Source organism: Gorilla gorilla, chromosome 9 (genome assembly GCF_029281585.2).
Source record: "Gorilla gorilla gorilla isolate KB3781 chromosome 9, NHGRI_mGorGor1-v2.1_pri, whole genome shotgun sequence".
NCBI classification, from domain to species: domain Eukaryota; kingdom Metazoa; phylum Chordata; class Mammalia; order Primates; family Hominidae; genus Gorilla; species Gorilla gorilla.
This window is the reverse complement of record NC_073233.2, coordinates 116,897,348-116,924,520: the sequence shown is the minus strand read 5'-3', so window position 1 is coordinate 116,924,520 and position 27,173 is coordinate 116,897,348.

The following is a 27,173-nucleotide window of genomic DNA, read 5'->3' as shown; positions in this document are numbered from 1 at the left end:
AACTAACATGGTCATTGTTTTAATCAACCTTCCCGCAAAAAGGGAGGGCAGGAGGGAATTATTCAGAGCAAAATTTCTACTGATTTTCTCCTCAAAATGTGGAGTAAGAAGAAAACCCAGAGAAGAATGCCCAAAGCAGATGTACTAGAAGCTTCCCCACCAAACATCGTTGGCAACCAGCACCTCAGAGAGCAATCCAGCAATAATGGCAATTACCCAGCATCACACCAGACACGTCAGGAGAACAGAAGCACAAGCCTGCCTCCCACTGCTCACAACTGGCTCAGGGGAAAAAGGAAAAACATGGGGCTTTGGGGTGCCAATTATGCATTGTTGAACACTGAAAACTAACAATGGCATTCACTCAAAAATCCAAAAGGCCCGTGAGTCAGTTCTGACAAGCATAACAAGTCCTAGCTAAATACTTTAAGAAACCTTCTGATTTAAAACAAAATTATCATTTAAATCAAACTTGGGTACTGTTAATTGTTCTGTGACTCACTCAAAGAGTGCTTTGGGTGAATTTTACTTTACTTATTTTCCCCTTCAATAAGCTAAGAACCTTGATTCTATCAGTTGGAGCTTGTCACAGAGAGGGGCTTGATGGGGAAGGAAAATTATGAATAATGGAGTAGTCAGAAAGGAGATACCTCAGTCCTAATCCTCCTTTTTAGGGAGGAAAACTGAAGATTCAACAAAGCCACCAGGTGAATGGTCTGACCCGTCTTTTGTGTAATAAAAATAAGCTATGAAGCATTTCCCACTGGAACTATTGAGAGATGCATCAATTACCATTCTTGTGGGCAGCAGGCTAATCCTTCCAACTTGGATCATACTGAATAGGTCATGTGTCCACGGTAACCCTGTCTTCTTGTCAAACCATCTATGTTGATACATGTAGCTATGTAGGGTCCCCCTCATCTGCCTTACACCCTGGAAGAAACAGAGGCCTCTGACCTCACTCTTTCCTAAAGAGCAGCTCTTTCAATCAACAGACTTTCACTGGAACACCTACCTTGCACCAACTATTCTGAATTCAGAGTCCATCTCTTCTCTCTGGGAATGTACAGGCTACCAAGACAGAATCATGGAAACAAAACTGGAATGAAATATGATTACTGTAATAGAGGTAAGTACATGGAACCACAGGAAATAAAGAAAAAAAAAGGTAATACCAAACAACTTGTAAGAACTGGGGACAGAAAGAGGGTCAGGGAAGAGTTATCAAATGAGTGACATTTGAACTAGGCAGTAAAGGGTAAGTAAGAGTTTTCCATATACTTATGTTTCCTGCTCATCTGTAAGATCTCTGTGGTAGAATCAGGTTTTGTTCAGAGCTGTATTTCTAGGCTGAGCACAGTGGCCCAAGCTTCTAATCCTAGCACTTTGGTAAGCTGAGGCAGGAGAATTGTTTAAGGCCAAGAGTTCAAGACCAACCTGGCCAACATAGCAAAACACTATCTCTATTTTTATTTATTTATTTATTTATTTATTCATTTATTTATTTATTTATTTGAGACAGAGTTTCACTCTTGTTGCCAGGCTGGAGTGCAGTGGCACAATCTCATCTCACTTCAACCTCCACATCCAGAGTTCAAGCTATTCTCCTGCCTCAGCCTCCCGAGTAGCTGGGATTACAGGCATCTGCCACCAAGCTGGCTAATTTTTTGTATTTTTACTAGAGACGGGGTTTCACCATGTTGGCCAGGCTGGTCCTGAACGCCTCACCACAGGTGATACACCCGCCTTGGCCTCCCAAAGTGTTGGGATTACAAGGCATGAGCCACCATGCCTGGCCTCCCCATCTCTGTTTGTTTGTTTGTTTGTTTGTTTGTTTGTTTGTTTATTCATTTATTTTAAGCTGTATTACTGGCAACTAGGACTTTTCTTGAGACAGGAAGGGAGGAGAGAAGGAGGGAAGGAGGGAGGGAAGGAGGGAGGGAAGGAGGGAGGGAAGGAGGGAGGGAAAGAGGGAGGGAAGGAAGGAAGGAAGGAGGGAGGGAGGGAGGGAAGAAGGGAAAAATATTCATTTCACAGGCATGGAAAAGGGGTATAGCAGACATCCTTTGACTTGCCCCACCCCTGTTCTCTGGAATCTGCCTGTCTTGCCCATAGGCATTGTATTAACAATATGTTTCATTTCTTCTGCTTGAACCTGGCCCCTGAACATGGTTGACCAGTCCAGAAACGGGCTGTCGACATGAAGTAAACCGGAGTGCCTTGAGAATTTGACATTAGAACCCAAAAAAGAGGCTTAGCCTCTGGATAATTGAATCTATAGCTGATAAACCCGGGAGCTGTGGGGAGTCCATGTCTTCTACCATGTGAGCAGGGAGCAAAGAAGCCAATTTACGAAGAGCAAAGAATGAAGTGGATGTGCAGAGATGAGAACCAAGGAGAAATGAGAGATAGGAAATACAAACTAATCTCTCCTGCCTCCCAGATCCTTGTTCCTGATACATTCCTGTTTTTAGGTTATTTATGAGTCTCCCCATTTTCTCAGTAAATTTTCTCTTTTTTATGTAAGTCAGCTTTACTTGTTTTCTGATATTTGGAACCAAAAGCATTTTATCCGTTGACAGTGAAGTTTGGGGTAGAGAGGATTCTAGGCAGAGGTTTAACATGAACAAATGCCCTGAGGTCTGAAAGGGCTTGGTTGTTTGAAGAATAGGGAGGAATTTGGTTCTCCATTAACCAAAACAAAGGAATAGGGTCCTGGGATGCCAGAAAATCCCAAATAAAAAGGCACAAGTCATGCTAGAAACATCCACCTTACTCTGAAAATTCCTACATTTGGAATGTGCTTAGGAATCATAGTCAAAATGTCTGAGAAGGGTGTTTAAGTTCTATCAGCAAATGAGTACAAATAAAAATCTTACAAGGGCCTGCACTGCATAGGCTTCGGAGACTAATGAAGTTCTAAAATTTGGAAAGGGTCAGCAGGATAAGAGAATAGATATCAGACCTGAGAAGAGACTCATACACTTAAAATAGGACAAAGTTTGCTCACTTACAGAGAGATGCAATGATCACAGGCCCATGAATACTTGAAGTCTACCTGTGTGAGACATTCCATACTATCTGACCATAGGATCACAAAGTCCCTGTGAATACTAATTAGAATTTACCTATATGCACTCTCCATTCTCCACACAAATGTTAATTTTCCATCATGCTCTTCTATACCTCCTGAATCATGTTGGAAGTCATTACAATGGCTCCTGATACATTTTCAGCCTTTCATCTCCTGTTAGGCAGAATCCCATGCACCAAGGTATAGGAAAACAAGTATCCTAATGTCCTTCTACCCATTCGTATTATAGAAACACAGTGTGGGCCAAGGACTACCAAAGGACTTCCAGAAACCCCAACTTAGCATATCACATATTAAACAGATATGTAGGGTAGAGCTTATTAGCATTACAAATGGCATTGCAACATGAGTTTTCTCTTTCAAAAGATTGGTTTTCAAGGTTACTTTAACTTGTCTGCTTCTCCAGTGCAATTAAAATATGTGATTTTTTTCCAAACAGCATTTACGCACACTCTCCCAGGAATTTTATTATTGTTATGTGATGGGTTTGACCTATATTAAACTTAAGATCTTTCACAAAAGTAATTCCAAATCACAGCTCTGGAAAGTTTTTCAAGGAAGTCAAGAGTAGAAGTTGCTTTTTGCTGCATCAACACAAGAGGAGATGTGAATGAAGTCAGTCCCTTTTGGTTTTAATAATTCACTGCTTGATGTTATCTATGTCCATGTGACCACAGGCTTGGGTATCGAGCATGCACTCAACAACATCCCAGGCACATAAATAAACCATCTTCTGCTCTGAGTCCAGGAAACAGTTATTGATCTTTCCCTACCTGACTTTTCTGGGGATTTCTAAAATAGCTTGTCTTAAGAGAATTAAAGACTCAAATATTTTTCTTTTGTTCTTTGACCAATATAAAATCACCAACGACTTGCAAAAGATGAATTCTGACAGAGAAACATTAGCATTTGCTTTTGATGGCCAAAGTAACTGCCCTGGTAACTTAGCCTGGAAGTTAAGATACAAAAGGAAAAATTCAGTCTCTTGGCCACCAAGGCCATTTTGCTCTGTCAAGAATCACACTCTGAATTATAGCTCTGGGACCTTGATCAGCCAAAAATCAGGCCATATGATCTCCATGGATCTAATGGGACACAGAGATACTGTGGTGCAGAAATTCCACACACTCAGTTGCCCATTTTGAATACTCAACTGAAAATCTAGATGTTAGCCCTACCTCCAACAGGCTACATGATCTCAGAAAAATCCTGTTGTTCCTTGGAGCTCAGTTTCTCCATCAGCCAGATATCAATGGTTTGTCACCCATCAGGCATTTCCTTCCCCTCTGATCATATCCCACTACAGAGGCTACAAATGCTGATTCACACTTTCCTAGCCATCTTTGGGGTCAGGTTCCTGTGAGATGTGTGGACATGTCATGTGGGGGGATTCCAGATGCATATCATCCTTGGAAAACAGACATAAGAGGAAACTACTCTCTCACCACCCCCAGATACTCTCTTGATTTCTCCTTTACACCTTTTCATGGAAGATGTGAGGCTTGGATGTTGCCACACACACATAACAGAGAAGAAAGACTGGAAGAACCTGCATCGTTGAGGGGGTATCACTGAGACAATGAACTAGACTATAACATCCTCCAGACTTCTTGTTAAGTAAATAACTCATGTCCTTAGGATGGAAAACATGGTTGGTGGGTTTTCTGTTATTCACAGCCAAAGTATTTCAACTGACACATACATCTGTAAAATACAAGGGTCAGACTGGAGTCTCTAGGGTTCTTTCTAGCTGTAAAATTTCTTAGGTAATTTGTATGTCCCTTCTTAGCACCATCAAAGTCTCTTCCCTTGGCTGGCTTGCTCAAGAAGAACAAGTAAAACCATGCAGTTCCCAAAGGTTGTTCTTCAAAATTATAAATTAATAGCAATTGTATTGCTTCCCCTATAAGAAAATGGAGCCTCTGACTCACCAGTGGTAGAGTATGATTTTGGCAGAGCATGACTTTGGCAGAGCATTGAGCATGCACACTAAGCATCTCCACCCTGGCACATGATCAAGTGCATTGTTAAGACAATGTCACTGATCTTTAGAAAATGCAAATCAAAACCACAATGAGATACCGTCTCACACCAGTCAGAATGACTATTATTAAAAAGTCAAAAAATAGTGGATGCTGGTGAGGTTGTGGAGAAAAAGGAACACTTATACACAGTTAATGTAGTGTAAATTAGTTCAACCATTGTGGAAGATAGTGTGGTGACTCCTCAAAGACCTGAAGACAGAAATACCATTCAATCCAGCAATCCCATTACTGGGTATATACCCAAAGGAATAGAAATCATTCTATTATAAAGACAGTTCCTGTCTTTATAAAGAAAGAACAGTTCCTATTCTATTATAAGGAAAGTTCCTGTATGTTCATTGCAGGACTATTTGCAAGAGCGAAAACATGGAATCAACCTAACTGTCCATCAGTGATAGACTAGATAAAGAAAATGTGGTACATATACACCACAGAATACTGTGCAGCCATAAAAAAGAACAAGATCATGTTCTTTGCATGGACATGCATGGAGCTGGAGGCCATTATCCTCAGAAAACTAACACAGGAACAGAAAACCAAATACTACATGTTCTCCCTTATAAGTGGGAGCTAAACGATGAGAACACATGGACGCATATAGGGGAATAATACACAACGGGGCCTGCTGGAGGATGGAGAGTGGGAGGAGGGAGAGGATCAGGAAAAATAACTAATGGGTACTCAACTTAATACCTGGTGATGAAATAATCTGTACAACAAACACCCATGACACAAGTTTACCTATATAATAAACCTGCACATGCACCCCTGAACTTAAAATAAAAGTTAAAAAAGAAAACAATGGAAATACTTGGGTGATTGGCCCATGGCAATAGGAAAGTGAGTAAATGCCTATTGGAATGTGATCTGAGGACCATTGATAAAAAGGTTTTCAATGCCAAGTAACTCACTCATCCCCAGGAATTTCCACTCGATTTTCAGCATTTCTGTTGCCAGAATCTTCTTGAAACAAATTGAGAGAAGTAACCCATAAGCCAGAGAACATTTAAGCCTTGAGGAAATGGAAGGCAGCCAGATGGATTTCGGGAAATTATTTAGGGTAGCAAAAAGACCATAGACTTTAGAGCTATGGGGTTATGCTTGAGTCCTTGTTCTACCACCTAATACCTGTATATCTTGAAAAAGTCATTTGAGCCCTCTAAAAATCATTTATAAAATGTTTTGCCCTGACTTTCTTTTCTCCATGGCTGTTACAGAAGGCCAATAAGAGCATATAAGGAAAAAGCCTTTGAAAAGTAGAGTGACAGCTAGGTGTGAGAGACATAATTCTTAATTATAAGGAATAGGCAAAGTGCAAAGGGATGGTCAGCAGGCACAAGAACCTTGGGGGCAGAGGGGCACAATGGAAGGCAAACAGCCATGACTCTGAGGCAATCTGAGGCAGGCCTTTCCTGGGTTGATTTTTCTCAGTATCTAGCCAACTACCCTACACAGGGGTTAACCCCAGTTCCTGGCCTAAGCAGTGCCTTTCTTCAAACTCAGTATCTGACCACCTAGTAGTTGCCTTAACAGCTGCAGGTATTGGAAATATCAGAGCTGCTTCCTCCTCCTACCTGGTTTGGGCTGTTTCCAAAGGCATTTAAGCTCCTCTAAGGACGTTGGATGCTCTAATCTTTCTTGTATTCCTATAAGGGAGACTGAACTGTGCAGCTAGATGGAACAGAGAAAGAGGACCAGGGTATGAGTGGGTAGACATTGAACACTGGTTAGAGGCTCAATTCAGCTACAAACCCAGTGTGCACCACTAGGCTCGCCACCTATTGGCTCAGGGCCTCGGTTTCCACATCTGCCCTCATAATAGGACCAATTATTACCTGTTCTGCTGGCCTCCCAGGAACACTGTGAAGTTAAAGTGAACTAATGGAGGAAAGATGGCTTGAATACTGGAAAGCAAACAGATATAAATGTTTCTGGGGCAGTGTGCAGTTGTGGGTAAGAGGTTGAGCTTTGAAGTCAGACACAGTCAGCTCGTGCCCTAGTTGGTCACCCTAGCTGTATGATTTTAAGCAAGTTACTCAGTCTCTTCAAACCTTGATTTATTGCCTTTAAAATAATATTCCCAATAGTTACCATATAACCTGAATTAGTGGTTAAATAGAACAATAAATTCCTGTCACTCATTAAGCAAATGCTTAATCAATGTCAGTAGTAGCAGTATTTGTTGTAGTTGTTATTACTATTAATCCCATTCCCTTGTCAGATCACAAGATTGAAACCCAGAGACAGCCTCTGCCTATGCCGCCCCTCAACTTTACCTCAGTGTTTGTTCTAAAATGTCACACAGGCACTGAAGCCTCTATTGAGACTCACAGATATGAAGATAAGTCCAAAGCTTTACACTTGATAAGACCCGCATCTCAGAGCCCATTCTTCACCACCACTGTCCTGTCCGATCCTTTGCTGAGTGAGGTTTTACAGCAAATGTCTGTGCTCTGATGCAGAATGCAACCAGACAAAGCTCAACATCGTTCTTGCTAGGCTCCCTGCCATGGAGAATCCACACTGCAATGCTGACACAGCCTGGCAGAAGCACCTGGCAAAGCCCATCCAAGCTAAGCTTCACCCCCTCTGGTTCCACAGCCACCACAGGGAGCCTGGCTTGTCCTTTTCGAAACCTCAGTCCCTTGCTCCATGCAGGAAGCCAGCACTCCAGCCACATCCAGACTTGTGTCCTACACAGCACCCCTTCTTAAGTGAGAGTCAGAAGCTGAGCTTTCTTCCACCCATTGCCATTCCAATGTGGTGAGCCCACAACTGAGTTGGGGCCAAGCCTTCCTTGGGCACCTGCAACCCCAGGTAAATGTCCTTATCTTTAGACTTATCACATTGTATTTTTTTCATGTAATTTACTTGTCTGTCTCTTCCACTAGATTGTGAACTCCTGGAACACAAGAGTCCCTTCATATTTATTTTTCTATTTCTAGGCACTGACACTGACCACAAAAACTCTCATGCTGCTATAAAGACACATGCACATGTATGTTTATTGTGGCACTATTCACAATAGCAAAGATTTGGAACCAACCCAAATGTCTACCAATGATAGACTGGATTAAGAAAATGTGGCACATATACACCATGGAATACTATGCAGCCATAAAAAAGGATGAGTTCATGTCCTTTGTAGGGACATGGATGAAGCTGGAAACCATCATTCTCAGCAAACTATCGCAAGGACAGAAAACCAAACACCGCATGTTCTCACTCATAGGTGGGAATTGAACAATGAGAACACATGGACACAGGAAGGGGAACACCATACACCGGGGCCTTTTGTGGAGTTGGGGGGAGGGGAGAGGGATAGCATTAGGAGAAATACCTAATGTAAATGACGAGTTAATGGGTGCAGCACACCAACACGGCACATGTATACATACGTAACAAACCTGCAAGTTGTGCACATGTACCCTAAAGCTTAAAGAAAAAAAAAACTCTCAGTTAGCTTTAATTTACCTAAACTGTTGAACTGCCAAATGCTAAAATGCATGAGCACGTTTTGGGGGCATGTCAATATAAGAAGAGTCCAACAAACTGCCCCCAAGCATTTTCAGACATGTGTTAGCCTATCACCAGGCACACTTCACTCACCTCACCAGAGGCCCCAGTACAGAGAAACAGAGTAAAAGAGCAAAAATGTAAACAAAGAAGTCCTCAGAGCAACTATCCCTTCTATCGTATTACAAGCTCCCTGCTCACAACTGGCAAAGCTACCCAAGAACAACTCAAATTCCACCTTCTCATGTCCGCCTCTGAGCTCTGGGGCTATTGGAAATCTGGGCCATCACCAGTCATGGCCTCTAGTCACAACCAGCTCCTCAAATAGCACAGCCAGCCTTGATTATTTCCCTAGTGAGAGAAAGCTCTACTCCAGGACCACTCTTCCAAGCCTTCCCTACCCTTCTAAAACCCTCAAGACATTACCTCCTATTTCACCAAGAAAATAAAAGCCACTGATGAGCACTCTCTCAACTTCATGCCAACATACCAACATTCCTTCTTATACAGACACATTTTCTTTTTTCCTTCTCTCAAGTTACAACAGATGAAGAATCCTTTCTCCCATCCAAACATAAGTATTTCTAATTATCTGTAATCTATCTTTGAAACCTCAAGTTCTTCTTTTCTGATGGATCCTTCCCTGTGGCATGCAACCTCCTCAAGTCTCTTTTATAATTAACGAAACATAAATAACAACAAAGACAAACCAACAAAAATATCCTTATTCACCTTGGTATATTACCCAAATATTCCCATTTGGGTAATATACCAAGGTGAATGAGGTTCACAGTAAAATTGAGTACAAAGTACAAACAACAACAACAAACTTGTTGTTTTGTCTTTGTTTCTTTGTTGACAATCAACTTATATTCACACAAAACCTACACATGGATGTTTATAGTAGTAGCTTTATTCATAATTGCCAAAACTTGGAAGCATCCAGGATGTCCCTTGTGAATGATTAAATAAACTGTTATGCATCCAGACAATGGAATATTATTCAGTGCCAAAAACAAGTAAGCTATCAAGTCATGAAAAGACACAGAGAAACCCTAAACGCATATTACTAAGTGAAAGAAGCCAATCTGAAAAGGCTACATGCTGTATGATTGCAACTACATAAAATTATGGAAAAGGCAAAACTATGGAGAAAGTAAAAAGATCAGCAATTGTCAGGAGTAGAGGGACATGAGGGATGAATAAGCAGAAAGCAAAGGATTTTTAGAGCAGTGAAAACTATTTCATATGACACTATAATGGTGGATATGTGTCATTATACTTATGTCCAAAGCTACAGAATGTACACCAAATGTGAGCCCTAATATAAACTATGGACTTTAGGTCACATGATGTGTCAATGTAGGGTCATCAATTGTAATAAATGTACTACTCTGGTGGCGGATGTTGATAACGGGAGAGGCTGTGCATATGTAGGGGCTGGGAGTATATGGGAACTCTTTATACTTTCCACTCCATTTTTCTGTGAACCTAAAACTAAAAAAAAGTTAAAAGCCTTTTAAAGCTAAGCACACCACACACACACACACACACACACACACACACACACACACACACCCCACACATATAATCCTCATTCAACCCTCAGGTCCAATTACCAGATAAGTTGGCATTAAAATAAGTACAAAATATTACAGGTTACACTATAAAAGAATAATAAATAAGAAGGCATACACAAAACATGCTCATCATTCAGCCTTCCAATAGCCAGGGCCCTCTGACAGTTATCTTTCATTATAAATGAACTGCTGATATACAGACATGGATCTTAGGCCATTTGTATTCATTAATCTGAGCCAGTATCATAAGTCTGATCATCTTTTGTCTCACCCAAGAGTGAGTTTCTGGACATCCAAAACATAAGACCAAATTTGGGAAATGGTCATATAATCTGGATTTAATAGATATTCTCCTAACTAAGCTGTATTTACTGAGTTGACAGTGCTCCAGCCCTCCGTAAAACGTACGACTGATGGCCACAGCACACTGAATGTTGTGCTTAAGCTGGTATCATAGTCTCTATTAACACACATTTCTCCCAGCTGAATTATATGATTATAATCTAAACAGTTTATTTCATTTTATTGAGACAGAGGCTCACTCTGTATCCCAGGTTAGATTGCAGTAGTGTGATCATAGCTCACTGCACTGTCAACTTCTTGGGTTAATTTTTAATTTTCTTTAGAGACAGCATCTCTCTATGTTGCCAAGGCTGGTCACGAACTCCTGGTCTCAAGTAATCCTCCCACCTTCTGAAGTGCTAGGATTACAGGCATGAGTCACTGTGCCCAGCCATATAAACAGTTTAAAAAAGTCTTTACCTATAATAATTATGTAATTTAATTTAATATTTATATACTCATATATTATGTATTACTTTATATAATATGTAGGTATACTTGTATATTATAAACTGATTAAATACAAATATGAACAGATTGGATTTGTTATCAATATAATTTGTTACCTACAAGAAAATATTATTTTTATTGCTTACAAAATATTATTTGTTGCCTAAAACAAACACACTTCACCTGTAAAGACAAACATAGACTGAAAATAAAGAGATGAATAAAGATATTCCATGACAATGGAAACCAAAAAAGAGCAGGAGTAGGTATACTGATATCAGACAAAATAGATTTTAAGAAAAAAACTATGAGAAGAGACAAAGAAGGCCATCATATAATGATAAAGTGGTCAATTCAGCAAGAGGATATAACAATTGTAAATATATATGCATCCAACACTGGAGCACCCAGATAGACAAAGCAAAATTATTAGAGCTAGAGAAATAGACCCCAATAAAATAATAGCTGGAGACTTCAATATCCCATTTTCAGCATTGGACAGATCTTTCAGACAGAAAATGACAAAGAAACATTGGACTTAATCTGCACCGTAGACCAAATGGACCTACGAGATAATTACAAAACATTTCATCCAACAGCTGCAGAATACACATTCTTCTTCTTAGGACATGGATCATTCTCAAGGATAGACCATATGTTAGGTCACAAAATATGTCTTGAAACATTCAAAAACGTTGAAATAATACTAAGCATTTTCTCTGACCACAAGGAAATAAAACTAGAAATCAATAACAAGAGAAATTTTAGAAAGTATGCAAATACATGGAAAGTAAAAAATATGCTCTGGAATGCCCAGTGGGTTAATGGAGAAATTATGAAAAAAAAATTGAAACAAATCATAATGGAAACATAACATACCAAACCTGTGAGACACAGCAAATGCAGTAGTAAGGGAGAAGTTTATAGCTGTAAGTGCCTACATAAAAAAAAGAAGAAAAACTTCACATAAATAACCAGATGTGCCCATCATTATTATTTAAAAAGCTCCTTAAATAACTAGAAAAGCAAAAACAAACCAAACCCAAAATTAGTAGAAGAAAAGAAATAATAAACATTAGAGCAGAAATAAATGAAATTGAAACAAAGAATACAAAAGATTAATGAAACAAAACTTGGTTTTTTGAAAAGATAAACAAAATTGACAAAAATTTAGCCAGACTAAGAACAAAAGAGAGAAAATACAAATAAATAAAATGAGAAATGAAAAAGAAATTCAAAGGATTATTAGTGGCTACTATGAGCAACTATATGGAAATAAATTGGAAAATCTAGAAGAAATGAATAAATTTCTAAACATGCACAACCTGGCAAGATTGAATCAGGAGGAAACCCAAAGACTGAAGAGACCTATAATAAGTAATAGGATTGAAGTTGTAATAAAAAGTCTCCTGGCAAAGAAATGCCTGGGACTCGATGACTTCAGAGTTGAAACATACCAAATATTTAAATAAGAACTAATAGCAATCCTACTCAAACTATTCTGACAAATAGAGGAGAATACTTCCAAACTTATTCTATGGAGCCAGTATTAACGTGATAACCAAAACCAGACAAAGACAAATGAAAAAAAGAAAACTACAGGCAAATATCTCTGATGACTATTGATGCAAATATCCTCAACTAAATGCTAGCAAACTGAATTCAACAACACCTTAAAAAGATTATTTACATGACCAAGTGTGATTTATCCCTGGGATGCAAGGATGGTTCAATATACGCAAATTAATCAACATAATACATCATATCAACAGAATGAAGGACAAAAAAACCATATGATCATTTCAATTGATGCTGAAAAACCTCTTGGTAAAATTTAACATCTCTTCATCATAAAAACCCTGAAGAAACTGGGTATGCAAAAAACATACCTCAACATAATAAAAGCCATAGAAGACAGACCCACAGCTAGTATCATACTAAATAGGGAAAAACTGAAAGCTTTTCCTCTAAGATCTGGAACACAACAAGGATGCGCACTTTCTCCACTGTTATCCAATATAGTACCCAAAATCCTAGCTAGAGCCATCAGACAAGACAACAAAATAAAGGGCATCCAAATCGGAAAGGAAGAAGTCAAATCATCCTTGTTTGCAGATAATATGATCTTATATTTGGAAAAGCCTAAAGACTCTACCAAAAAACTCTTTGAACTGATAAACAAATTTAGTAGTTACAGGATTAAAAAAATCAACATACAAAATTAGTAGCATTTCTATATGCCAACAGGGAATAATCTGAAAAAGAAATTTAAAAATTAACCGCATTTACAATAGCCACAAATAAAAAATTAAATATCTGGGAATTAACTAAACCAAAGAAGTAAAACATATCTACAATGAAAACTATAAAACGATGATGCAAGAAATTAAAGAGGACATAAAAAAAAGTAAATATATTCCATATTCATAGGTTGGAAAAATCAATATTGTTAAAATGCCCATACTACTCAAAGCAATCTACAGTGCAATCCCTATCAAAATACCAATAACAAGCCAGGCGCAGTGGCTCATGCCTGTAATCCTAGCACTTTAGGAGACTGAGGCAGGCAGATCACTAGAGGTCAGGAGTTTGAGACCAGCCTGGCCAACATGGTGAAAACCCATCTCTACTAAAAATACAAAAAAATTAGCCAGGCTTGGTGGTGTGTGCCTGTAGTCCCAGCTACTAGGGAGGCTGAGGCAGGAGAATCGCTTGAACCTGGGAGGTGGAGGGTGCAGTGAGGTTGCAGAGGTTGCACTCCAGTCTGAGTGACAAAGCAAGACACCGTCTCAAAAAAAAAAAAAATACAGATGACATTCTTCACAGAAATAGAAAACACAGTCCTAATATTTATATGGAACTGCAAAAGATCCAGAAGAGACATGGCCCTTCTGAGTAAAAAGAACAAAACAGGAGGAATTACATTACCTGACTTCAAATTATACTACAGAGCTATAGTAAACAAAACAGCATGGTACTGTCATAAAAACAGACATATAGACCAAAGGAACAGAATAGAGAACCCAGAAACAAATCCATCCATCTACAGTGAATTCATTTTCAACAAAGGTGCCAGGAACATACACTGGGGAAAGAACAGTCTCTTCAATAAATGGTGCTAGGAAAACTAGATATCCATATGTGGAAGAATTAAACTAGAACCCTATCTCTTGCCATATACAAAAATCAAATCAAAGTGGACTAAAAACTTAAATCTAAGACCTCAAACTATTAATCTACTAAAAGAAAACTTTGGTAAAGCTCTCCAGGACATTGGAGTGGGCAAAGATTTCTTGAGTAATACCCCACAAGGTAACCAAAGCAAAAATGGACAAATGCAATCACATCAAGTGAAAAAGCTTCTGCACAGCAAAAGAAACAGTCAACAAAGTGAAGAGACAACCCACAGAATGGGAGAAAATATTGGCAAACTATCCATCTGACAAGAAATCAATAACCAGAATATATAAGGAGCTCAAACAACTCCTACAGGAAAAAAAAAAATCTGATAATCTGATTGTTAAATGATCAAAAGATCTAAATAGACATTTCTCAAAAGAAGTCATACAAATGGCAAACAGGCATATGAAAAGGTTCTCAACATCACTGATCATCACAGAAATGCAAATTAAAACTACAATGAGATATCATCTCACTCCAGTTAAAACGGGTTATATCCAAACAACAGGCAATAACAAATGCTGGCAAGGATGTAGAGAAAAGGAAACCTAGTACACTGTTGGTGGGAATGTATATTAGTACAATCGCTATAGAGAATAGTATGGAGGTTCCTCAATAAAACTAAAAATAGAGCTATCATACAACCCAGAAATTCAACTTTTAGTTATATACCCAAAAGAAAGGAAATTAGTATGTCAAACAAATATCTGCCCTCTCATATTTATTGCAGCAGTATTCACAATTGCCAAGATTTGGAAGCAACCTAAGTGTCCATCAGCAGATGAGTAGATAAAGAAAATGTGGTACTTATACACAATGGAGTATTATTCAGCCTTAAAAAAGAATGGCATTCTGTCATTTGCCACAACACAGATGGAACTGGAGGACATTATGTTAAGTGAAATAAGCCAGGCACAGAAAGACAAGCATCTCATGTTCTCACTTATTTGTGGGATCTAAAAACTAAAACAATTTAACTCATGGAGACAGAGAGCCAAAGAATGATTACCAGTGACTGCAAAGGGTAGTGGCTGTTATGGGGGAGTCAGAATAGTTAATAGGTACAAAAATATAGTTAGAAAGAATGAATAAGACCTACTATTTGATAGCACAACAGGTTGACTATAGTCAACAGTAATCTAATCGTACATTTATATATTAAAACTAAAAGTATAATTGAATTGTTTGTAACACAAAGGATAATGCTTGAGGTGATGGACACCCCATTTAGCCTAATGTAATTTATTATGTGTTGCATGCCTGTATCAAAATAGCTCATGTGCCCCCAAATTTGTGTACTCAACAATATATCCAAAAACATTAAAAATTTTAAAAAGATTGGGGGAGGAGAGTGTTATACAAATCTTGAAGTGTTCTACACTCAGATTGCTTCCTAGTGTTAAATTCTAATTCCATTTTACAGAAACTGAAACTGGAAGTCACAGATGGTGTACTGTGGGTATGGTTATGCAAGAAATACAGGGCTGAACTCCACAATGACGTACCCATACTCAAAGGCCATGATTTTGTGTCAAAAGATCAGCAAATAAATGCACATTTATCCAGATTGAGTTAAAATAAGATGTCTAGGGAACCGATGAATCATGTTTTATGCTTCTTCATTTTACTCAGCTTTTTCAATTAACCAATCAACTGCTGGTGCTGATCACATAGAATCAAAGGGCTTTTAGTATAGTATGGTACTGGATTCTGCCCAGCCGCAGAAGGCCTCCCTCAGATAACACCACCACCTTTCTCCAAATTCCTTCAGCTAGGTTAAGAGGGCTCTCATATTTAGATCCAGGCCTCTGATTATGCCACAGCAATTAAGCTTTGTCAATTATGACATCAAGCAGATGTTCAATAAATGACTGCTAGAAAAATAAATTAATGAATAATAACAGAATAAAGATTTGGAGCTTCTTCCAAAGTCCATCCCATCTAATCCCATATCACTAGCCTAAACTAGTTTTTTGTGGGGTTTTTTTTATGTTAGTGTTTTCTTTGTAAAAGCCCACTAGGGAAGAAACTAGTTAAGTAACTCATCCTTGCTTTGGAAATATAAGGATCTGTTTCTCATCCTCTTACCTAATCTAAGTCATCTGTTCTAAAAGTAAGTTTGTTTCTTGTCTGCTCCAAAAGACACAACACTGCTTATTGCTGAACCTACCTTAGTTCCTCCAAATCTTCCTTTTACTCATTTAACAAACACCAATACCCATCGGGTGCTGACAGTGTGCCAGGAGCTGTGCTAGGTGCTGGGGATAGGGCAGGGAACAAAACAGACACCATCCCATTTCTTAAATGTCCTAGTCACAAAAGCATTTTTAAAAAAGAAAGTATTTTAGGTTATAGAACAACCAATCCGTAGATTAGGGTGCAAAATTTATGGAGTCTTTGCCTACGAGTTCCATGCAGAAACCAAAGAGTGATGTATCCTTTAATTTTGTGCCCTAGTCCCCTACCTGTCAGTAGATTCCTCATTCCTCCTTCTATGTTTAGCTTTTCTGTAGCCAAGCTTCCAGAATCTTGTTTCTTCAATTCATTCATAGCCCACTATAAATCTCTGGGCCTTTTTTGCCACATATGTGTCTGGTATATTTTGACATGGTTTGCACCTGGGAATAGATCTTAAAGATTTGTTTAACCACAAATGTTCCAGCCTTACTACTCTTCAATGAGAAAGAAATCACTGAGCATTTTATTTTTCAGCTAAAAAATTAGCAAGCAAACCTAAGAATAACAAATAATTGTGTCTTACTCTGAGAATAGACAGGTTTCAGAAAATACCAAGGCCTAAACTTGTGTGAGTTTAAAGGTACTAGGAAAAAAAAATCTCTTGCTGAAAAAACCTACTGAAAGACAGGATAAAGCAGTAGTAAAGAGACTAGTAGTCAAGACCTGAGTTCAATTTCAAGTTTTAGCATGTGCTAGTTGGATTTAAAAATGAATAAAATATAATCCCTGTCATCAGTAGGCAGACATCTAACAGGGATGATAAACAGATGATTACACACAGTGAGATAAGTGCAGTGATGGAGATATTCACAGGCTTAGGGAGCACAGAGGATGGGAGACTGAGGGGAAGAGAGAAAAGGGAAGTGCTATGGTCTGAATGTTTATGTCTGTCCCAAATTCATGTGTTGAATTCTAACCCCCAAGTTATAGCATTAGGAGGTGGGGCCTTTGGGAGGTGATTTGGTCATGAAGCCACTGTTCCAGGGTTAGTGCCCATACACAAAGAGACCCCAGAGAGCTAGCTTGCCCCTTCTACCATGTGAGGACAACAGCAAGAAGGTGCCATCTGTGAGAAAGTGGGCTGTCATCAGACATTGAATCTGTTTGCACCTTGATCTTGGACTTCCCCGCCTCCAGAACCATGAGAAATAAATTTGTATTTTTTATAAGCAACCCAGTTTATGGTATTTTGTTATAGCAGCCCAAGCAGACCAACACAAGAAGAAATGAGGAGGAGGGGGCACCTGAACTGAGTTTTAAAGTAAGATTCTAAATTAGCCACGGGTAGAAGGGGCAGAAGAGCAATCTCAGCAGAGGGGACTGTCTGAGATTTTTCCAGATTGAAAGACTAAAAAGTTGGTTCGGTTAATAGGAATTTAATATAAAGATACACAAGGAAATAAGAGACAGGAAGCCATCTCTATATCAGAATAGTCAGATCTCCTTTGGGATATTCAGGAATCAACACAATTTTTAGCATTCAGTTATCCTGGATTCTCCAAGAAGTAGGTCCATTGCCCCTGATTCTAGTGATCCATCACACTGGTGATTAGCATCTTTCTCTCTGTGTGTGTCTGTCTCTCTCGTCCTCTCTCTCTCCTCTGCTTTGCTATTCCCATGTTTCCAGTAAAATATGCTTTCTTTGTTTTTGGGTCTCATTCCCTCTCATTTCTGTTTATTCGTGGTATTTATTGCCACTGAGCTTCTGCCTACCATTTTTTCCTTGTATGTCTTGGCTTCTTCCCATCCTACCTACTGTCTGCTGATTCTGTTCATTGCATTTGAACTCACCAACAGAGGGAATCCACTGGCAAGGCTCATCCTGTATAGAGGGGCCCTGCTGAGCAGAGAGCTCTCATGCCAGGCTACCTCAAGGCTGCTGGTCAGTGGTGTCTGTGTCACTTGATTCTTCCTGGATGAGTTATCAACACTCAGAGCAGCGACATCACACAGTTTGAAACACACTAACCTATATATAAGCGGTTTTGTTTTAGAAGCACCTTCTCCAGCACCCCAAGCAAAGGTACCAAGGTAGAAAAGAAGTTCTGCTTGGAACTACAAGCTGCTTGGCCATGTTGAAAAGTAAAGCTGGAACAGGGCATGTCTAGGGATGAGACTGACCCAGGCCCTGGAGGGTTTTGTATTCAGGTTTAAGATGTAGCAGGCTTGAATTTCAGTCTATAAACTGAGATATACATTAGTACCATATTTCTGCATGTACTTTAAATCAACTTAAATCAAATGCAGAGGCACCCTTTAACATAGTGGCAGAAAATTCCGTCTCAGTTGTTACAGGTGGTGGGGAGAGCTTATCCCTTGAGACTGTGCAAAGATCCGAGGGTTTTCTGCACAACCAATGCATCAAGGAAGCTCCCTTGAACTCTGGTCATTTGTCCACACAGGAAACCACTGAAACACCCAGTGTTTGCCCCTGCTACCATTATATCTGTGCCGTGTAAAGGGCACAGGAGCCTTTGCCAAGTCTGCGACCATCTGTAGTCTGGTCAAGCCTTCCCCAGGACACTGAGCAGTTATTTGCCTCGGAAGCAGGAAGGCAGCCTTAGAGAAAGAGAGCAGGAGAAGAAGATAAACCTCCACTCTCTTTTTTGCTCAAGGCAGACCCAGACCCGTAACCACCCAGGGCTAATGGAGCCAAAAAAGTAGCTCAGCTCCCAAGTCCATGCTGACTTCCCTTTGCATACAGGCGGGCTTGCTACACGCATGCTCTCTGCCCTGAAGCCCAGCTCAGAGGGTGCTACCTCCGTGTCCCTCACTGTCAGCCACACGTGGTTACAAAACAGAACCGAGGTTTTTATAGAATCTGTCTGTCCCTCTGTAGAATTCATTTATGAAACAGCCTGGCTAAACATAACAAATCACAAGATAACACATCTAAAAGGAGAACGCTGGGGGTTGAGTGCTGGCTATTCAGAAGGAAACGTAAGCAATGACAGGACAAAGAACATCACTCTCCGAGGAAGCTGCCATGGCTGAAATGAGAATCCATCTCTGACAGAGATGAGATGGGGAGAAACAGAGAGTGACTGGCCAGGGGTAAGCATGAGGAATCAATGAGGCAGGAGTGTCTTTCAGGACTGATTTGACAGAAAAGGAGACAGCAGTATTTCAACTGGAGTTTTAGAGCAAATAGAAAATCAGATCTCTGACTGAAACAGTAACAGAAGAAAAATTGTATTCAGAATACATTTTCTCCTTAAAGAAGAAAAAATACAGGGCCACAGAAAAAGGCTTTGCAAAAACAGGACAACAATAAGTCACCAGAGCCTTCTCCTCTTCCCCCCAAGGAAGGCCACGATTGCTGGAAGGGGATCTGATAACTTAAGATAAGACCATGCTCTCATACTTCACCTGCTAAGGGATCTCCAGCCAAGTACTTCCAATTTCAGAGCCTCAGCACCCTACTCTATTGAATGGGGATAATAAGACCTGCCTCATAGGGTTGCTACAGTTATGAGAGTCATCTGCAAATGCTAAAAAAGGCTGCCACATACTATTAATATTATTCCAACTCTGTGACATTCTAGAAAAGGCCACACTATGGAGAAAGTGAAAAGATCAGTACTTGCCAAGGGTTAGCAGGAAGAAAGGATGAAGAGGTGAAGAACAGAGGATTTTTAGAGAAGTGAAACTATTCTTAAACATAATGGTAGACACCTACCGTTGTACATTTATCAAAACCCATAGAATGTACAATGCCAATACTGGGCCCTAATGTAAACTATGGATTCTGGATGATAATGATGTGTCAATGGTGGTTCACTGATTATAACAAATGTGGTAGGGGATACTGGTATTAGGGGAGGCTGTGCACACGTGGAGTAGGGAGTATAAGACGGTATATGGGAAATCTCTGTATTTGTAGCTCAATTTTGCTGTGAATCTAAACCAGCTCTAAAAAAAGTTAACTTCACTAATTTTTTACAATTAAGCCTATTTTTAAAAAAATTACGTCAAAGTCAGTGTCATCAGACTCATTCACATGTTAGTGTGTAATGCTCTCTATATGCATGCATTCTTGTCTGATAGTCCCAGGGCTATCCCCACTGGCCCCCATCCCAACACTACACAGCACCTAACAGGCTACAGACCATTTTCACATTCCTCCTCTCATACCTTACCCAAGGTCACACAGCTCTTAGCTGATTTAGGTGGAAGAAGAAGGCCTCAGTCAATCCCAGGTCTTATGAACTCAGGCCCCTGCTTCTTCTACCATGTTGTGTTTACAGATTTCTCAGAGATGGATTATATCTATACCCAGCCTGGTGGCCACCACCATGCCTCCCTCCCCAATGTCTTCCAGAGCTGCCAGGATGCGCTGGCCCTTCCTTTGTTAACATGTCACCCTTTCCTGCCTCCTAGGCCCTACAACTTGCCACAAAGACCATATACTCCTCCCTCCTATTTCCCCTGACCTGTGCTCACAAATGTGTCCAAATGGGTCAGACTCCACCCCACTCATATCAACCCATGGGTTTCTGCCTTCAGCTCTTCAGAACCATCATCCTGTTATAAATTTCCCTATGGGAAAACTAATAGTAGCATCATTATTAAATATTTATTACATACTATGCACTCATACACATTTTCACATAGAATTCTCACTTAGCCTTTTGATGTTGCCTAGGTAATAACCAGTACCCCCAAACTGAGGCTCAGAAGATTGAATCTCCAGTTTGTAGTTAGAGTCATCAAATTCAAACCAGGTCAGTCTGACGTCAGAGTCCATGTTACACTGGCTCTGACACCCCATCCTCAGAACTCTCTTAAATGACACGTTGATCTTCTGACTCAACGTTCCTCCTAACCCTGATCAGTGAAAGTGACTTCTCCTCATGCCCATTCTTCATTCTGAGCCAATCTTCAATCACTTTCCCTCAACAGATGATGTGCAGGGCATCGGGCCACAGCTTCCCTCTGGTCTTCATCATGGCCCTTTCTCTATGGTGCCCTCTATCATCATACCCAAGGTTTCCAACATCCCTCCTTAAAATGCTTTTCATTCCTTAGCCTCTGAGTTTCTCTGCAAAGCTAGTGACCCCAATCTCTACTCAACCACAGGTAACTGCAGAGTAACAGGAATTCCACAGGTGTCTTCACGGATCCAAATAGCTGCAAAGCATCACACCATGTCTATAAACTGTCAGTGTCTCCATTCCCAGACTTTTACTCCACCTCTCTAGCCTCTTGTGATCTCCATTTCCTCATCTGAGTTAACTTCCCAGTCCATCACCCCCTCTCAGGGACCATTTGCCCACATCTCCCTTTAATAATGCACTCATTGCCATCCTAGAACCTCATTTGCCACCCAAATGTGACCCTTCCACAGCTAAGCAATGCTATCTCTTTCCCAAGACTTTCTCCAGAAAATCTAAGTATCCTAAAATATGGAAATAGAATGATAAAATAACCCTGAGCTCCTTTCAATGTAAGATCAAATACAAACTACTAAGATCAAATACTAATCCTAGCAGGGCCCTCCCTCTTGCTAGAACTCTTTCATTCAGCTCTCTTGGCAGTGTCTGTGAATGGCACTGCCCATAGCAGCCACTCCTGTTTCCTTATCACTTAATTCCAAATGTGCCACCTCACTTTCTATAGGTAATTTTACTTTCACTATGAAGATTACACAGTTTAATGCAAATTCCCTCAGCTTTCCTAGCTCTCATTAAAATATCTCCAGAACTTCTTTCACTGTCATATCTGAGAAGTGTCCTGCTTTTCTGCCAAGACTAATACTTCTAACTGCTCTTGATCCCATTCACTCTTATCTCCTCCAGCATCTCATTTTTATGCCCGGTCCCATCTCCTCTCCCCTCTATCTCCCACCTCCCCATCTATCTCATATTTCTACCCCTATCTCCAACCTCTCCCTCTATCTCCCACCTCCTCCCATCTCCCATCTCTCCCCTCTATCTCCTATCTTTACCCCTATCTCCCACGTCCTCCTCTATTTCCCACCTCCCCCTCTATCTCCTATTTCTACCCCTATTTCCCACCTCTCCCTCTATCTCCCACCTTCCCCCATCTCCCATCCCTCCCCTCTATCTCCTATCTCTACCCCTATCTTCCACCTCCCCGTCTATCTCCTGTCTCTACCCCTATCTCCCACCTCCCCATCTATTTCCCACCTACCCCTCTATCTCCCACCTCCCCCTCTATCTCGTATCTCTCCCTCTGTCTCCCATTCTCCCCACCATCTTCCATCTCTCCCCTCTACATTCCTTCTCCCCTTCTAATTCCCATCTCTCCTCTCTCCCATCTGTTTCCTCTATCTCTGATCTATCCTGCTGTCTTTCCTTCCTCTGGCTCCTTGCTCTAAGTTCATAAACAATGTGATCTCCCCATACTAAATCAGTGATTCTAGCAGGGCCATCTGTGTATTCAGGAGTCATTACTGAACACTATGAATCAGGCTCTCTGTTTGGTGCTGAAGAGACAAAGAGAAATGGGGTAATTTCCACTCCCAAGAAGTTCACACTCCAGGGGAGAAACAGATGCGTGAAGAGTGGGATCAATTCTAGGTGAGTAGTAAGTACAGGATTATTAGGACAACAGGTGAAAGAGGTCTCCTTGAGACAGGGAGTATGCTCTCTATCTGTATGAAAGGACTAGAAGACTGGGAACTACATTTTCAAGATTCACTTGCCATTAAGGTTCTGAGGTTGTATCCTAATCAAGCTCCTCATCTCCTCATTCCCAGATTATGGCAACATTCTCTTGGATAGTCTCATAGCTTCAAATCATCTTCCAATCCAAACTTCACACTGCTTTAAGGGTAAACACCACCTCATAACAGACACTTCAATGGTGAATATTACCCACTACCTCCAGGATACAAAAATAGCTCACCTGAACTGCACAACAATGGAACAAGCTTTACAAAGTAGACAACTCTCGCCATTACTATTGATACTACTTATTTCATATTTACTCTCTTACCTCTCATTACTTGCTATATTTCCGTTTGTACATGACTCATTTTCTTTACTAAGTTGTAATATCCACGAGGGAAACCCTGCAGATGCAGGAGTTCTGAATCTTTTTCCATTGAGTCATGCCATGTTTCAATTTCTTCGTAGGCAAGAAAAATAAAAGGCAAGAGATAAATCAAGATAAATATTTGCAGCATATATGACAAAAACAGTTCTTATGTATATTATATATAAAGTGTTCTTAGAAATCTCAATGAAAATAAATGAACATGCCAATTAAAAAATGGTCAATGAACATGAATAGGCATTTGCAAAAGAAATGCAAGTAACTGATACACATAATTTCTAAAATTATGTAAACTTACTAGTAATCAAATAAATGTAAATTAAACATTAAACATATTTTTTAAATTATATATTTTTCTAACAATAGCTTATTTTTATTGAGTGTTTGCAACAAGCCAGATTCCTTCTAAGAACTTGACATGAATTCATTCATTAATCTCCCCAATAAGCCTGTGAGGAAGTTACTATTACTATTCTCTAAATTTTACGGGGAATGAGGTACAGAGAGGTTAAGTGACCTACCAGGGTCACACAACTAGGCAGTGCTGAAGACTCAATTTTAATTCAGATACTTGGACTCCAAAACCATGTTCTTGGCCATTCACTCTTCTAGCTCTTCTAGATGACTAAATATTCATTGGATGTTTTCTATGTGCCAGGTACAGAGCTAAATGTTGTGAATAAATTATCTTATTTGACCCTTACAATAATCCTAGAAAGGATTTATTTTTTCTTCACATAGCAGACTAAGAAATGCTAAGAGAAACTAAGAAATTTGGACAAATTAACAACTATTATAGTAAATAATAGAAATGGGTTTGTTTGTACAAAAGTCTATACAAGATGTTGGCAAGGGTTTGGGGAAATGGGTACTTTCATAAACTGTTGATGGAAAAGGTAAACAGTATAACCATTTTGAGAGGTAATGTGGCAAATATCACTGGCTTTTTTAGTTTACCATTGTCGCATGTAGTTTTTCAAGCATATTGTTTTCTTTAGAAATCACCACGTATGATTATTGTCTGATAAAGATGCCTAATTAATATTATTTATATTTGAGACTGGAGAAATAGCTAATAGTATATTCTTATAAAGAAATACAATACATTCATTAAAATGATGCTGTAGTAGAATATCTTTATGATATAAAAAAATGTTAATGATATGTTGCAAAGGGAGAAAGGTTAGATCATCAAACAGCAAGTACCATATGATTGCATTTTTATTAAGAAAACATATAATATAAATAGAGTTGACTAGATAGCTAGATAGGTAGATGTCTAGCTAGTTAGATATTTAGATACAGAGAGCTACCTAGACAGATAGCTACAGGTTAAATGTTTTTTAATAGTAAGAAAATATTTAAACTGGCTGTCTCCATATAGTAGAATTGCAATGATTTTTTTTCTTCTTTGTATTTTTCTGTATATTTTCAATTTTCTGTTTTTAAAAATGACAATTTTTGTATGTGGTCCCACAGAATAAACTAAAGAAGGTGTCTTGAAGCTTATAAAAGTAATATTTCTACCTAAAGTTCACAGACAGTGTCAGTGATTGTTGTCCTAAGACAGACAAAAGCCAAGAATAATTGTTAATATTTCCCATAAGCCAGTCACATAAAAGATCAGTCCTTCCTTACAAACCCAGTTAGAAAATTCTCTAGACTCTGGATCCCTTCTCACCAGGGAAGTCTAGACAATTCTCTCTTACCCTAAAATATTGGGTTTTCATTTGATGGGGTTCCCCATAGACCCCTTTCCCCAGTCCTAATGGACTTTCTTGTCAGATGAGCCAGTTGCCTTAGTTAGAAATCTTGATTTGCAGGTTACAGAAACCAAATGGAGCAGTATATATCAAAATGAGTTTATTAAGAAGATAAAGGGTCATCTCACAGAACTCAAGTACAGGATTAGAATAGCCATAGGCAGCTTCTGCCTGAACACCAGCTTCATTCCCCTGTGTCTCCATAAATTGGCTCTCTCTGTTCCTCTACTCCATGGTAGAAGATAGCCCCCACACCTCCTGAGTCCACAGCCTAAGGATCAGTTCCACAGACTTGCTGCAAAAAAGCCAATTGGCTCAATTTTGCTCAGGCATTCATCTTTGTCACTGCTACGGCCAGCACACAGCTTCCAAGGTACACCTGTGGAGTCAGCTTGTGACCCTGTGGAAGGAGGATGGTGGTTCCTAGAAACAAGGGGTTGCTGCGAGCAGCAGACTCTTTGAGAGGTGTCATCTGCCAGCCCTGCCAGCCCTCTTGGCTGCATTGACCTTTCAGTTGCAGTTAGGATCACACAGGTAGCATCCTGCAGCTGTCTCATTATTTCCAGTCAGTGAATCCTGTCAGCAAACTCAACTATAAGGGCAGGGACCAACCTTACCTCCGGCCTCTTTGGTATCTTCCTCTGCACAGCACATTGGAGGCTTTGGATACTTATCTGATTGCCGCCAGGATGTGTCACCCTTCAGCATGAGCTGATCACATGGCATAAACACCCCCAAACTAACTTTTAAGTGATGAAGCCAAACAAACAATTCTGCTCCAGAATCAGAACCAAGGATGAGGGGTGGGTTTGGAAATCTGTGTGGTTTAAAATAGATATTTACATGGATATCAATTAATTCTCTCTCTCTCTCTCTCTCTCTCGCTCTCTGTGTGTGTGTGTGTGTGTGTGTGTGTGTGTGTGTGTGTGTGTGTGTGTGTGTGTGTGTGTGTCTGTGTATATCTGTGTGTGTACATTTTCTCCTCTATGGCCACAGTGAAGAGAAGATAAACTAGAAACTGCATCCATTTTCACAGTACACTGTTTTCCATGCTAGAAATCTATAAAAGATATTTTGGTCTGTGAAATAAAGTAGCAATGTTCACATAAGAATGCAAACAGAATAGAATTTAGATCCCATCTCCTCAGGCCTACCTGATATCAAGCTCAGACACATTAAGACAATGCCATTTGGGATCTTGTTTTAATTGGATTTTCTAATCTTCCATATATTCTAATGAGCTTGGGGGAAGGAAATCTTCAGTGTTTAGGATACAACCTCTATCAAGAGGATCCAAGAGATTTCTCTTTGGGCTGCCCTGTGTTGGGGAGTGAAGGTGAAGAGGGACTTAATGTGAATCTCAACCACCTATGTGATCTCCCAGCCTTCAGCCTTCAAGAGGTGCCTGTTCACACCTTTTATTTCTGTCTCTAAGGAGCCATAAGTTACAAGAGAATGGCCCAAAAGTCTTCAGCAAAACGTCTTTCTCAGAGAGCTTACTGTAGTTTAATATGTTGCATTTGATTATGGTTTAACAAGGATCTTTAAATCCAGTCACAGCCAGAGGTCAGTGGGCTACAGATCAGAAGGGGAGAGGGCTCTGTTGACCATAGCCACCCAACAAAGGGCAAAACGCCTGGCACCTCAGCCCAGACCAGATGGACAGAGATGCCCAGTTCATTAGCAATACCATCTAGAAAAACAGAAGTGGACACAACAATGAACACCTCTGACTATATGTTAGTGCTGGGGCTGCCATAAGAATACCACAGACTGAGTACTTGTTTTGTTTTGTTTTGTGTTTTGTTTTGTTTTGTTTTTGAGATGGAGTTTTGATCTTGTTGCTCAGGCTGGAGTGCAATGGCACATTCTCGGCTCACTGCAACCTCCATCTCCCAGGTTCAAGCGATTCTCCTGCCTCAGCCTCTCGAGTAGCTGGGATTAC